This window comes from Poecile atricapillus, chromosome W (genome assembly GCF_030490865.1).
Source record: "Poecile atricapillus isolate bPoeAtr1 chromosome W, bPoeAtr1.hap1, whole genome shotgun sequence".
NCBI lineage: Eukaryota > Metazoa > Chordata > Aves > Passeriformes > Paridae > Poecile > Poecile atricapillus.
In genome coordinates, this window is record NC_081288.1 from 42,185,519 (window position 1) to 42,201,728 (window position 16,210).

General features: G+C 39.1%; 1 protein-coding gene across 2 annotated transcripts in view; it reads right to left on the minus strand.

Annotated features, from left to right (window-relative positions):
• The window catches only part of LOC131591744 (ras-related protein Rap-1b), a 31,173-nt gene that overhangs the window by 12,172 nt on the left and 2,791 nt on the right, over positions 1-16,210 (minus strand). Inside the window, exon 2 of one of the 2 annotated variants that reach the window (XM_058862763.1) lies at positions 14,017-14,112. The exons of the other annotated variant lie outside the window; for it this stretch is intronic. The gene's annotated coding sequence lies outside the window, so the exon portion shown is untranslated. The remainder of the gene's footprint in view (positions 1-14,016; positions 14,113-16,210) is intronic. 2 annotated transcript variants of the gene reach the window in all.

Genomic DNA, 16,210 nt, shown 5'->3' on the forward strand with positions numbered 1-16,210 from the left:
TTCCTTAGTTAACTTCTTTAATACAGCAGATATTTTCTAACTATCAACTCACAATGCAGCTATAATAAAATGCTGCAAACCATCAGATATAGTATTTGCTCTACCTCATTACTGGTTCTCCCATAAATATCGAATAAACTCTAGTATACTAAAGCTAACAGTTACTATTCATAAGAAATAATTGCACAAGAGGAGACAGCCTGAATTTTATCATTCTGAAACACTTAAGCACTAAACAAAGAATCATAGAGACCTTAACAGGAAAATTAAAAACTCCACTTCCCAGCAAACAAACACTTCTTTAAAAGAACAGCAGGATCCCAGAAATCATTTTTCAAAAAAAACCCCTTCCCTAGACTGAAAACTGTTTAATGTTCCACTAGATCTATTATGACTCATTTCATGAGTAAGTGGAAGCAACTAAAATAGTATTTTGAGACTATACCTCTTCTACAAGCTGGATCTGCTTCCCTGTTCCACACTAGCTGGTGTAGTTACCAACAACAAACTATGAGATCTGCTTGCTCATCTTTGTTGGAAACTGACCCATCAAACCAAAACAAAGCCACAGATTTTGGGACATGTCTTTGGGTCATACTGCTCAAAAGTCCACACCACCTCATACAGTCCTGCTGGCAAGTGAACTATCAGGACTGTTACTGCTTCTCTGAGAGGAAGGTCTCCTTCCCTGCAGGGACTCCAGCACTTGTGAGATTGAATTAAACATTTTCTCCCCTCCACCCCAAAAGAAAGATGAAACCCTCCCCAACTAATGAATAATCTATAGGCCAGGGGAAAGGGAAAGTGCAAGGATTCAACACAGGTGCTTGTAAAAGGCAAAAGGTAAGCAGGGAGGAAACTAAGGTAAGAAAGATCCTTCTCATCAGTAGTAATTTGACAGCATCTCTGAAATCTCTGAAACACCATCTGTTAGGTGTTGAGCACAAAATGCTAAGATGATTTATGCAGAAATTAAACCACCATGGTAGAGTCCTGCCTTTAACCATCACTGATTAAATCTACCAATTGTCAGAAGACGAAGAAATCAAGAGACCAGGTCCTATTTCTTCTTGCAAATGCAAAATCTTTGAATTTACCTAAACTGTCCCTCACAAAAGGAACACAAGGAGAAAACCTTAAGGAAATAATTGACCTGATGTCAGCAAAAGAGATGTCTCCACAGGCTTCCATTACCAATACATTTTGACACTCTCTATTTTCGCACCTAATAAGACATCTTTTCACTCCTGACTTAAAAAACTCTTCCCCTTCCTACGGAATTTTTTGTGAACACAGATCACGAGAACCATTTCCACCACAAGTTTCATCTATTTGGCACCACTGAAAATGCTGTTAGATCCATTAATCTGTAAATTGTGTAGTCTTTCTATAAACAGGATTGTTTCTAACTGTCCTGAAAGGCTCCTCTCAAACTCATGACAAGTTAAGCCTATAACTACATTACTGTCATTTCTTTAAAACAAACATTCAATTATCCTTTTATTTTTAGAAAGGTATCACTAGAATGACATAAACATAGAAATCCCAGTACAGTAATCTGGGAGAACTGCAGCAATTTCACTGTCTTTGAAAGAAATGTTTAAGCTGAATTTTTCAGTCTTCACACTGAAGTTAGCAACTAAATAGGGAGATGGCAATAATGAAGGCTGACAGTAGCTTAAAAGTAATAGAACTTCAGCAGCAGGTACTACATATCTGTTTTAAGTTATTTCTTTTTCTTACTCAACAATCTACAATTCCAAAGCAAATTAAAAATCTTGAAATAAATTAACTTGGTTTTAGTGAGAGACTGCCAATTTAATTTTTGGCTCTGAAACAGCAATTCAGGAATTTAATGCAAGCTGAAGCTTCTTTCAGCATCCAGACTTGGAAGTTCAACCCTAAATATCCAATCACTGTACAACATTCTGGAGCTGATTTTCCTACTTTAAGTGGTAGCACACAATTAAAGCATATACATACAGTATTACAGCTTGGTTGGGCAATCTTCTTAATCAATGAACACCTAAGCAAAAAGCTTTTTAAGATCTTTGAGAACAAAGCCAGAGTGCTGTAGAGGTTAAACATTTCTCTGACCTTTCCTCCAAACTCAGACAATTGACAATACAAATACTCACTTCTTTCACCATGAGAATTTTTTGTCATTTGTACAGTTACTTTTTAACTCACCAAGAGCACACAGCAATGCTTTATATATGTACACACACACACAAACCCATATAGCATGGAGGCAGCTTGGCATCCCTGCATTGATGTTATTATCTGGCCATTACACCTTGGAAAGGAACACAAACAAATGTATCCCCTAAAACACTTTAGGAAAGCTAACCTGGACATCCCTAACACAACAGGCAGCAGAAGCACCATCTATAGTCTGCTGCCACTTGTATCTACCACCCCACTGCCTTTGAGCAACAGTACTGATGTCACTGCACCTTTCTATTACTGCTTTCTAAGAGAAAAGAAAACCCCTTTTCTAAAAGAAAAAAAAACCCTCTATTAGCTAAAAGAGCTTTCCTAAGAAAATGTTCCTGCTTGCAGGTCTTTGCCTCCTCACCCAAGAAACCACTGGATCATGTCGGACACTGCAGCCTGCCACACTATTTGACATTGTTAAAGCCTAGCTTAACAAGCTTTTTCACTGACCAGTATGCCTTATGGCTGCACGCACGCCCCAGACTAAGCTTTGGCTCTTATCCTCCCTGAACTTGACTTTCCAGTGATTCCCAGCTAACCTGACCCAGCTCTGCTCTTGATCAAACCTATTTTTCCACATCAGATCTTGTAGAAACTGCTGGCATCCTAAATCTTAATCATGCTCTTACTTTATTTCTCAGTTGACACAATGTTTGACTCTGGAACTAACAATGTATCCAGATTCATTTAGTGCCAACAGAATTTCCTTTTGACTCATTAGTGACAAATGAGAGGGGGAAAAGCAGAAGACAAAGTCTGAAAGAGGAGATTTAAGCCATAAAACACTGTATCTGCCCGGCATTTCTAGAATAAGTCCAACAACAGTATCTCTCTGTAGTCCCCAGCTCACCTTGGGGGTACAAAATGAGTATACTCTAACAAGCAGAACAGAAATAAAGATACTAAGATATGTGAGCAACAGATAAGCAAGACATCCCCAGATTTATTGGACAATTGAGAAGTATCTACCAACCACTCAACAATTAGAAAAGTAAGCTTAAACCTATTCCTAGCAAATATAACAGGTAACCTGTTTGAATCCCCCTCTTCATTCAATGGAATTTATTTTAGGGAAGAAATTTTGCTTTAAAGGCTGTCTACCTATAAGGTGACTGATCTGCAAGAAGTGACAGCAATGCAAACTTTTCTTTGCATTTTTATTTTTCCATTCCCCTGTCTTTGGGCAGGAAAATACTGTCAACTATGGCCCCTACGCAGACGCTAAAGAGCAAGAAGATAGGAAGCATGCATAAAATAAGACCTTTTTTTCATTTAGTTGGAGAAGGTACTGCCTTCTAACAGCAGAGTTTTTATATGCAGATATATCTGACCTAAGTGAACTGTGGAGATGCCTAAAGTTAAGATTTAGCTACAAAAAATAAGGGAAGTTACTCTTTAAAAAAACAGCACTATCACAAACTTGATTCTAATGTTGTCTCAGTTATACAGTCTCTCAAAAGTACAGAGCTCAATTCTAGATTGCCTCCATTAACTGCCAGTGACACCCCAGGAACTGCCTTGCACACTTCCTGAGATACAATTGTCCATAAAATCACTGTGTCTGTGCAACCTCTCTCACTAAGTTCATATTACTTTTTGTACTTAGTGAATTAGTGCAGCGTATTAAGCTAACTACTTGATTCTATTTCTTCATCACATACTTAAAACTAAAGTACTTGATAAAACTAGAAGAGCACATGCACACACTTGATATCCACACTGACACTTTTCCCAATAAAGATTCTCACTGAAGGATGAGCAACACATCTTTGAATAAGCCCATTAGAACAAAAGGTTAAGCAGGACAAGTCGCTGAAAATGCAGCATTTCAAAAGTTTCACATCTGACAAGGACTGTGAACATGGAACTTGCTTTCTGCTTCTGCCCTTCTCAGACAAACCAGGAAAAAGTGCCTCCTGGACATTTTTGTCAGTAGTTTCTTGAAGTAGGTCTCCAGAAAAATGCAAACCAGAGATGATGCTAAGGAAGTTGAGGAATAAGTAACCTTACTACAGAGGTCAATTGAAAAAACTGCACACTTACAGCTTGTAAAGTTTTTCTAAAAAGCAACTACGCAATAAAGAATTCAAGGAAATTAATATACCATTGGTAATTGGGCTGGATGTAATAGTTGTGAAAATGAGGTGGGTTTTTAATTTTTTATTTACTTTTCTTTCAATTCCTTCAGTTTCAAATTTTGGGTTCTGATTGAACTTTGTTATCTAAGGGATGGGAAAGCTAATAATCCTATTTTTTCAAGTGATATTAAGCCATATGAAGCTGTAACTGGAGCTCAGCCCCAGCCAAAGACATGAACTATGTACAATCACTTACTTGAAGATATCCCCAAAATTTGTTTATATAAACTAGTTGTTCAGGTATGGAATTAAATAAACTGGCCCTCCCAGACGCTTTATCATTTTCAGAAAGGATCATGATTATGCAGCACCTCATAGACACCATGATTCTTGTTCAGACCCTGACATTTTGGTTGCACTGCATTCACTAAAATTTTCCTAATGCTTTTGCCTCCGAACATTTACCTCTCTGGAGGTAAATGTTCGGAAAAGTCTGGAAAAGAGACTTCGTTAGAATCACCTTGAGAACAGCACTCCTAAATTAATCCAAACTATTTGCATGAGAAAAAAAAAAGATTCAAACACCAGATTGACAGATGAAACAAATTAACTAACTGCTTTATCTGCCTACAATTAGCAGTGGTGGGAAAAAAAGTCAAGGGAAAAAAATCCAATCTTTTTCTCAGAAAGGGGATACTAGCCCTGAGACAAAACAAGATAACAATGGTCAGACATTTGGAAAAATAGCACTAGTTCAGTCAGGGGACCAGTCAAGCTCAGAGGATTATGTCTTTCCAGAGATGTTTCCCATTTCTGATACTGGAGTAATCTCAGATGGCCAAACCATCCAGATTCCACTGTTTTGAATCTCCTAGTTTAGAATCTTCACGTAAACAACTAATTAAGAGATGATGTATGCTGTTCTTAATATTCCCAAAATACTTACATATGAGATATCCCAAATTTTTATCTCTCAACTCTTAGGAGGGTTCCCCACCTCCTGAATAATTTCAGCTCCTAAGCAGAACTCTGACAACATGGCCCATAGTGGAAGTCTGTTCACCAGCTTTTAGAGGCTTTAGAAATTAAAGCAATTCAGATAACCCTTACTCAACAAGGTAAGTGTACCTCTTCTAAGAGGAATTAAAATACTCCAGAGCTGACTTTCACACATTTGTAAAAATTTATGAAAAACATTATTCAGAAATCAATTCTGAAAAGCTGATCAGGGTCTAATAAAGACTTCCATATTCAAAATTCCTGTAAGTACAGCTATTTCATTAGTAATGGAGACTGTCTAGAACCAAATCAACTGTTCAGCAAACAAAGCTAGAAGCAATTTTTATTTCTAGTTTTTACCAGCTTTTGATAGTTTCTGGTCTTGACAAACATGTATTTCATCAGTTGAACAGCTAGTTCTTCTGGACACTAATAGCGTAATTTTTCTTGTACAAAAATAGCTCTTCAATTATGTTCAAATATTTTAACTGATGTCAGACAATCTTCAGAGGATTTTCAAAAAGCTGAGTGGCAAAGCTTATTCAGTGACATGGTATCATACTAACCACCTGAGAAACAGCCAGAAACCTGTGAACAAGCTATTGCAGCACAAACATGGCACCAAGGTTTCACCCGTCCCTCGAACAGCCCACAGGGACGCTTACACAGAGAAAGCTTAACCAAGTTTTCCTCCTTTCACTGAGGGGAGCTACCTTGATTAATATTGCACACAGGGACCAATTCTGCAAAGCAGCTAACAGCATCTGACCTTGTGAGACTAGTTCCACTGTCTATAATTAGTATAGCTGAATAAAACCTGATTTTTTTTTCTTAAGTCAAAGTTAATTCCCAGCTAGATCTTAAATTTGAACATAAATTTAATGGATGTTGTAAGGGTAAACACTGCCTGTTTAAAGTCACTGATATCTCAAGATGAAAGCTTCCTGATTCGAGAGACTAGCAATCATGTGCAACTTGCAGTAGATTCACACAAAATATAAAAAGCATTTTCAAAGCAAGTGATGTAATGAACATTCTTATGCTACTAAGAATATGCTATGCTTCAACACATACTGAGTTCAAGTCTCAACTTTGTGCAAAAATTCTAATGTGTCAATTCAAATGTGGAGGGAGTACCTTATAAAGCCCATGCTCTAGAATCTATTCAAGCTTCAAACGGAATTTGTAACATTTATCAGATATATTCTTGTTTTTTGTGTCTGTTTGCCACGATTTTGCTTTTTCTCCCTGTTCTTGTCAAATAGTCACCATCCCCCACAAAAGTTGCTTGTGACTGTCCTACCCGTCAGACTTAGAGTTAAAATTATGACCTCAGAATTCCTAAAGAAACTGAACTGCAAATAGTTTTTATGCTTGCAAAGAAAATCCAGGCAGACAATAAACAGAAACAACACACAGATTTTAAAAAATACTACAAGTATATTAAATTCAGAGAATGCATAATTGCCATGTTTCACTATTTTGCTATGCATATGCTAGATATTCAACAATAAAGCAAATTCTGAGAACTGAGCCAGCAATTTGATGCTGTGAATTTGGCTCTATTGTCATTACAGAGAAGGATCAGTATTTAGCTTTGCAATTTTTCCAAGTTAATGAATTGCCATATCATAGTATACACAACACGCTTTACCTGATATGCATCCTTCTGATTAAAAGCAGATGCAAGTATTTGTTTGTCCCCATAATTGTTGCACTAAATTTTATCTTTCAAGCTAAAAAACAAGGTAAAACCCAGCAGGACTACAAGTAAAGCATGGAAGTTTTCTGAGTTAAGACAGTTCTTTTATAAGTGCAGTTTGAAAGTTACTTTAAGCTTGCCAGCTGGCTTAAGATACTCTTTGGAAAAAGGCATCTTAATTTCTCTTTCAGAAGCAAGACCTAGTCTCAAATTCCCTCTGCTATCTACTTAATATCTGGCAATCCTAGCTCTACTTTGATTGTGACACTGGCTGCCGAACTAGCAAAGCCTTGTATCGGGTTTCCTTCTACAGACGTAAGCCAGCGCTGCATTCAACTGCAATTCCAGGATCACTTTTTGTCTCTCCTGTTTATTTTTCTCCATAGCCTACACATCATACACACCTCTGGCAATGGCAGAGCTTGCATACCAAAATATCATTACATGTACTGTCTTCATTATAAGAAGTTTGGGTTTTAGTCAGGTTTGTTTAGATTACTAACACATCATCAAGGCACGGATATAAAGGTTTCCTTCATCATTACATGATGTTTTGTTATTGGTCATTTAAACCCAGCTAGCCTTCCACAGTACAATTTACAGTAATTCTATTACAAATCAGGTTGGTAGCCAGAGAGAAGTCTCACAAATTCCCATACGTCATTTTAATTAAGATTAGAAGTTTTATCTGTTGAAAAGAAAGACACTGATTCTATGCAAATTGAGACTAGTCCCTACTAGCATTCATTAACAGGAATAAAATTAGTTCTTTCATGATAGCTGAACCATACCAGCATAGTCCCAAGTAATTGTAACTCATGTCTGTTTTGACTCTCAATTGATACTTCCCTAATAGAAACATGGTATTTGAACACTAGCAACAAACCTGATTCAAAGTCATCCAAATTAAACCAAATTTCACCAACGGGTCTTTTGTTACAGCTTCAGACACCTGTCTTGAGGGTAACCTGAAAAAGGCATACACTGACACCCAGCAACAACCACTATTTCCTGCCACATGGTTTTGCTACTTGTGCAATGATGGAGGTGCAACCTTAATTGCTTCTTTTCACAACTAATTTCATTAGCTGAATCCACTGATGAACATGAATTTCTAAAAGGTCTGACATGCTAAACTGAAGAGGGTGAGACTTGGGCAAAACATCCTGTTCTGTTTCTGCCAGCAAGGCAGTAGTACTTTGAACCTAGGGATGGTTGCTCCACAGACAATGTCCAATCCACAAGCAAACCTTCACTCGAAGATGACAACTGCAGATGTTGACCTTTAAATCTCTGCCCATATGGAGATGCACAGACAACTTGGTTGTTCCTTAGCACACAAGCTTCAGAAGAGGGTATTTAAGAAAAACCCCAACCACAAAAACCCCTCAACCAATTAAGACTAAACCCTACAGAAAAAATCCCACCCACTAAAATGATTCCCCATGTCCCACACCCCCAAAAAAATCAACCAACAAAAAAAAACCCAACCCAAAAAACAAAGCAACAGCCCCCATGAAAAACAAATTCTAGCTAATATTTGCATGCAAAGCTGTGAACTGCCATAGCTCTGCATCTGCCCTGTCTGTGAGGCACCTTAGCCCGCCTCAGGCTCATCTCATTTAATGGGTCACAAATTTTCAAGAGGTAAAAAGATCTGTGAGTTAGGAGCATAACCCCAAAGGTAAGCAATTCACACTTGCAAGCCTGAGCTCATGTCCTCTCCCAAGAGGACACCTACACAAAAAGCTGAATAATTTTAAACAAATGAATTTGAATCACACTCATCCCCATACCACTTTCATACCACATGGACTAGATGTTTAGCACAGAGTTACCAAATTAATGAGGGTTAATCTTGTTTAATCAAGTCTCCACAAGATTCTATTTGAATCTTCTTAAGATCACTCTAGTTCATGTTTAGACCATAATTCTTGGTTCTTCTGTATCTTCAAAGCTTGCCATTTTCTGGAGAAACCTGTCATACCTCAAGACTCACTTTGCCAGAAGTCAAATTTTATTTGGTTTGCATAGCAATGTTTTGTTAGCTAAGTGGCTTCTGTGAGAAGCTGCCGAAAGCTTCCACCATGTCCAGTGCGAGGTGGGCATATTTAAGAAGGGGGTTGGAGGGGTCAACTGCTGGGGGAACAGCAGCAGCAGAGAAAAGAGTGAGAATATGCAAGAGCAACAGCTCTGCAGACACCAAAGTGAAGAAGGAGGGGGAGGAGGTGCTGCAGGTGCCAGTGCAGAGATTCCCCTGCAGCCCCCGGCAAGACAGGCTGTCCCACTGCAGCCCATGGAAGTGCACAGTGGAGCAGAAATGCACTGGCAGCCCATGAAGGACTCCAGACCAGAGCAGAAAGATGCCTGAAGAAGGCTGCAACACCATGGGAATGACATGCTGGAGCAGTTTGTTCCTGAAGGATTGCACCCCAGAAGGGACTGCCACTGGAGAGATTTTGAAGGACTACCTCCCATGGGCGAGAAAGAGTGTGGATTCCTCCTACTGAGGAAGAAGGAGCAGCTGAGACAAAATGTACATGCCACTGACTGTAGCCCCCATCCCCTACCCCACCATGCCTCTAACAGAGAGGTGGTAGAAAATGTAGGAGTAAAGTTATGCCTGGGAAGAAAGTGTTGCTAAGATTTGGGTTTATTTCTCATTATCCTACTCTGACATGATTTGCAATAAATTAAACTGATTTCCCCAAGCTGAGTCTATTTTATCCCCATGACAACAACTAGCAAGTGGTCTTCCCTATCTTTACCTTGACCCACAAGGCTTGTGCTGTATTTTTTCTATCTGTAGAGAGTTGACCCTGGCAGAATTGCCAGGCACCCACCACAGACTTTATCACTTTACCCTCCACCCTGGACAAGGAAGAGAAAATATAGTGAAAGATTCATGAATTGAGGTAAGGACCACAAGAGATCATTCACCAAACCAAATCAGAGGCAAAACAGGCTGGAATTAGAGATATTAACTGAATTTATAATTAACAAAATCAGAGCAGGATAATGAGATATAAAGTAAGACTTTAAAACACCTTCCCCCCACCCCTCTGTCCTTACTAAGCTCTACCTCCTTCCCCAGCAGCACAGGAAGAAAGGAATGTGGGTTATAGTCAGTTCATCGCAGGTTGTTTCTCCCATTGCTCAGGGAGAGGAGTCCTTCCCCAGGGAGACAGTTTACCATGAATTTCTCTAATGTGAGTCCATCTCACAAACAACAGTTCTCCATGAATGGCTGCAATATGAGTTCATCCCATGGACAACAAAACCCCTTGCATTGCTGCAGCATGTATCTCTCTTCCATAAGGTGTAGGTAGCTCTTCAAAGACAGGCTGCTCCAGCATTGGCCCCCCAGAGGACCACAAGTCTTACCAGGACACTTTTCCAGTGTGGGCTCCTTTCTCCACCAGTCTTTAAGACCCTGCCAGGAGCCTGCTTGAGCACAGGCCTCCCACAGGTTCACAGTCTCCTCTCAGGAATCCACCTGCTCTGGGGTAGGTCTCCTCCATGGGCTGCAGATGGATCTTGGTATCCTCATGGTCCTCCATGGGCTGCAGGGCCAAAGGCTGCAAAGGAATCCCAGCTTTGGTACCTGAAGCACCTCCTGCCACTTCTTCTCTACTGACCTTGGTGTTCGCAGAGTTGTTCCGCTTACATGTTCCCACCCTGCTCTTCTCTGGCTGCAACTATGACTGTGAAGTAACTTCTTTTTTCCTTCTCCTTCCTAAATCTGTTATCACAGAAGCACTGCCACCATTTCTAGTTGGCCAAGCTTTGACTCATCTTTGGAGCAACCAGGGACTGGCTCTGCCAGACATGGAAGAAGATTCTAGCAGCTTCTCACAGAAGGTACCATATAGCCTACATGCTACCAAACCTTGGCCATGCAAACCCAATACACTGCTCCATACAGTTGAGGAGGGTGGTGTGATAGAGCAGCTTTGGTGGGCACCTGATGTCCACCCAGGGTCAACCCACAACAAATCAAACACATTGATAATGTAACAGAAGATGTCCAAAGGTTACTGAAATGTAAAATTGACTCTAGGGTTTTGGATGGGCAGGCATTTCTAAAAAAATATCCACATATGTCTGTCTTCTAAGAGTTATCTATTATTTAGGGTACGACAACCACAGTCACCACAGCATCCTTAATCTTTCACTGACGAGTTTTACTTTCAGCAAATTAAATACAAGCATCTCGAAATAATCTGTATTTTGGCCAAAGCCCAAGCAGAAGAATGACTTTTCAGTCCACCCTGATGTCCCAGTGAAGCAAGTTTTTCTTTCAGGAAACCAGTCTTTCATTCCCACATTGCTTAAGGTGCCTGCAGTTTACCAACTCTGTCTAGGTTTTTGTGATCTGACTTCAACCTTCTGTAGCACGTCTGTGAACAACTCCTTATTTTCACTTCTACCACGGCAGATTCAGCACTCAGGTCAGAAAAGAGGCTTCAGCTTTCCTCTATGAAATTTATAGCACCAAGTTTCACTTAAAGAGTAGTCTCACAATAAGATCAAGTAATGAAAGAATTGCATTACCTATATGCAAATATTTTCAAATTCACATATTTGTCTTTGAAAAATATTTTTGCAAACTTCATCTTAAGATCTTGCCTCTGGCTAGAAGCAGAACTAGTTAGCAAGATTGTACATTGTTCAAAATATTGGTTACTGCAGTTTAATTATGTTCAAACTAAAGTGTACTTAATGTTGCTTCTTCACTAGTTTCCTGGCTAAACAGGACCCAGATTTCTAGCAGAAAAGGTGGACTTCAGGAACTTTTTTGTTCTTCAAGCATAAAACCAGACATCCTACTAGATCTTTCTGTTCCAGGCTCCACATAAAATATTCTTATTTTCTCATTTTAGTTTGTACTTACATTGATACAGCACTCTTCTTCTGAGATTACTCTTAAGAGTTTGATGAAAAGCAACACACAGATCAAAAGGATGCCAAACACAAGCACACACAGTGGCCTAAAGCACTTAATTGTAAAACCTCATTTTCAACACCTCAGTCTTTGCAGAATTTCAGCTACCACACTTCAGTTTTCTAAGCAAGATCTCTGGCTGAACCTCAATTTAGCTTTGGGCAACTCCTGAAATAAAAGGTTTAGGGAGATCAGGACAAAAACCAGAGGATCATTAAAAATATAAGCAAATATAAAAATTTAAGCTCAAATATGAAGAACGGTGAAAATGTAGCAATAAAATAAAGACAACAATAAGCACAGGTATACACAGCTGTAATTCAGAAATGTGTGCTTCCCTCTCTAGTATTCAGATTTAAAAGCAAGTAAAAAACTGTACACCAAAAGTAAGACTATTTGAAGAACAAGCATCCAGACAAAAAACTAGTTATGAATGCTTGCTTATTATAGTATTACAGTTCCTCTCTATTCATCTCCAAACTTACTCAATGCCCACAGAGATAAAGTGCCAGGGTGTCTCTTATTTGGTGAAATCCTATCTAATCTGCTACTAAGTCAAAAAAGATATATCAGAAAAATGGAAGAGTAATATTCTCCAGCATACAGTCAGCTATTCTTGCCTCTTCAGTGCTCCTCGATGCCACAGGACTACTACAGTCTCTTTGATTCCACCAAGTGACAATCTGATGACAATTTGGCATCAGTTTCTAGAAGAACGACACATTCTGAAATAACTTCTCTTGGTAGAGGTTGGATTTTTGAACATAACATTTCACAGCTCACAAAGAACACAAGTCCATGGCATCTTGAACTGCATAGCTGTTGATATAAATCTACCTTGGAAATATATCTATGGATTGGTATTACATTAGTAAGAATTCTGAAGGCGAGTTCACACTTGCCACAAACTTATTTTTGATGCTCCTCATCATAAAACCCATGAATGCACATTGCATTTTCTGTATGTTTCCACCAATATAAATTACAATAAATAACAAAAGGACCATTCCCTGAATGGGAATAAAGTCACCACACTCAAAGAATGCCTACTGCCCATCAAATCTCCATTTTAAACAAGTCAGAAGGGTCACAAAAAGACTGTATGATATATCCTTATTCATACTATCTATATAAATCCAGAAGTGCAAGAGTCAAGATTTTACAAGCTGTATTAATTTATAAACTCTCTTAAACAAAAGAAAATCCCTCAGCTATATTTTATGCAAAAAGCAACCATATGAAGCCAAGTAGGCTATGTTTATGGGTCAACTTGTACATCGAGCTTTCAGAATGTTACCTTGTAGGTAACTTCACAGTGAAAGATCACAGGAGGGTTACTGACAGCATCTTACAAACTAACAATCCCCCATAACTGCTTCACGTTTACAAGATAAATGAAAGAGGTTCCTGTATGCTGTTGGGCTGCCCCCAGACACACCTGGACACAGCCACATACAAAGAATGGCTTGAGTAGAAAGGGACCTAAAAGATGATGTAATTCCACCAGCCACAGACAGGGATCCCACCCCCTGGATCAGGTCGCTCAGGGCCCCATACAGCCTGTCTTTGAACATTTCCAGCAATGAGGCATCCATAACTCAGTATCAACAGTAAATGTCACCTGATAAATAAATCAATCTAGTCCTAAACACTGTATTGCATAGAGTAAGATTTTTAGGTAACTTCCACTTCGACTCCACATTCCAGTTTACCCTTCTGAAACAGTTTGCTACTTTTCACTAGTCTTGTAACAAATCACTTCTAGGAGGTATTAGACCAGATGTTACAGAAGTCTGATTAACTGCAAACAAGGATTGTACAGTTTCACAACTTAACTATCACTGGTTATATGGGTTCTGATGCAGTCCAACTACTGTTCAGCATGCTAGCTTCATCTCAAATAAAAAGTACTGACCAGACATGAAACCTCAGAAAAAAAAAATCAAAGTAGCTGGTCTGACTCTGCAATTACCAAAACCACTTTCACTTCTGTAGTGCTCAAGTGCCACTCCTAGTTACAGGTCCTCCTTCTATCTCCTGTACCTCCCCTCTGAAACTCCACATAGATAACTCACAAGTGTCTGCAGCTCATCCTTGACAGAGACGTGGTGGTACTGTTTTTTTTGCTTCCTCCTGATATACGAAGCATGCTTTTAAGAAATTTTTCTTCACTGCAGATATAAAAAAAAGTGAAGGCACAATTGGTTAGGTTTCAGAAACAGAGACTGTAAGTGGGAAAAACAGGACAAGACTTCAAAAGCTAAGACAATTAATGCAGAGAAACAAAAAGAAACAGTTGCAGGGACTGCCTGTGTTCACAAATTATTTCAGATTAACTGAAGACGAGGTTAGACAACATAAGTTATCTGGGCAATAGTTAAGAAGTTAATTTAAGGAAAAACTTTTGCCATCTAATGTCACAAAAAGTTATAGAGTAAGCCATACTAATAGAAATGCTGAAGTACATATTTTCTTTTAATCCAGATTACCTCCTAAAACTAGGTGAAATAACCACTATAATTAAAACAAGTAAGAGTCACTTCAGTGTCAACAAATCTTGATGCAAAGAACACATTCTCCTGAGTTTCTATGAAAAAAAAAAATTAACTGCAGAGCCTTGGTTTGTCTTAATTTATGAAAATAAACTGTTCTCCTCTTCCAGGTGCTCAATACTATTTCAACACAAAAATTTAATGATGTAAGGTTTCTCACAGCTCTACAATTAGGGTAACATTGAAAATTATTTCATGAATGAGTAACAGCGGCACACAATATCCTTTTTGCAGCAGACCTGGTCAAGTCATTCAGATTTAGGCCAGCTTCCTGTGTTGCAACAGCTGCAGGAATGATACCAAGTGATCTAAGAAAGCACAGATTTCCTGAAGAGAATTTCAAGCTGTGGAGAAACATGAGATGTTGCTTGTCTGCCACAGGATGCAAACACCAATCCATTTGAAGGGCTAGGCTGTCCTACTCCTGCACTATGGTCTAACCTTCCTCCCTTGGTCAGGAATGAACTAACCATGTGGACGTACTTGGCAGTCTCTTTTCATAGTTGCATAGCAGGGATTTACTTCAAATAACCTCAAGTCCTTAGACTAATAACTATAGAGTGCTGACTGGGACAGTGTACAAGATATTGTCAAATGTGTCCTTTTCTTCCTGGTTCACCTCTAAAAAGTTTCTGTTGTTCTATAACTTACATTCCTCTAGGGTCTTATAGTGACTTTTCCTCTACTGCTTCAGTAGTAAAAATCACTGTTAAAACACTGTTCTTGAAAAAGAAGCATCCTAAATAACTAGAGGGCCTCCAAATAATTTTATGTTTCAAAAGTCGCCTAATAGGCAGATTTCCAACCTGGTGTTTACAGCCTTCCTCCCTTTTCCTTGCTGCTAGAAAGAGCAACATGCACTATCTATGTTAGAAGCTCACAACAGCATGTATGAGCAGGCACACATAAAAATAAAAAAACTTTTTCACTTTTAGTTGTCCAGTGTTGCTTTACACATTCCAAAGCTTAAGAGATGAGAGTTTCAAGCCATAACCTACTGCTTCTTTTGAAGGTAACCTCAACTGCTTCATGAAGAAAGTCTGTACCAGCAGACAAGGTCTTTGACTTTCTCCAAACAGCATTTGCCTACTACAAGTAAACTGCCATAACTTCATCAAAACATTACTTCTACTCTGCCTGTCTCACCCAGTTGCCTCATGGATGACGAGCCTTAAGGAAAAAGCCATGCATTTAGATGCTCTAAGGTACTAAACATCTGCTACACTCAACTGTTAAACAACTTTGAAAACAGGTCTATTAATGGCATCCAAGTACAAAAACACTTCTTTTTTTCTCCTCCTTTATGCAAGAAGAATAGACCATCTTAACCACATCTGAGCAGGAAAACAAAGTTTGCCTTGAAATATGAAGGTGTAGTTACTGTAGATGCTCCTTTCATCTCTCTGAACAAGGAGGCTGTCTAAAATATCCCTCTACCTGACCTAGATGCAACAGAACACAGCAGAAGCCTGCCCCAACTCAGCAGGGATTCAGCACACTGACACCACACAGCGCACTTCAGTCTGCTTTTGGATTTGTTCGGAGGTAAAGCAGCGGCATCATTCACAACCACAAGCTAAACACAGACTTCTGTCACACAGCTTATGCTGAGTGATCTGTTTTACTAAGAGCAATTTTGATTAAAACTCACAACTTGAGGCTACCCTGACAAACACTCTCAAATGTCAGCTAGGTATCTGAAAGCCATCTAAGCATT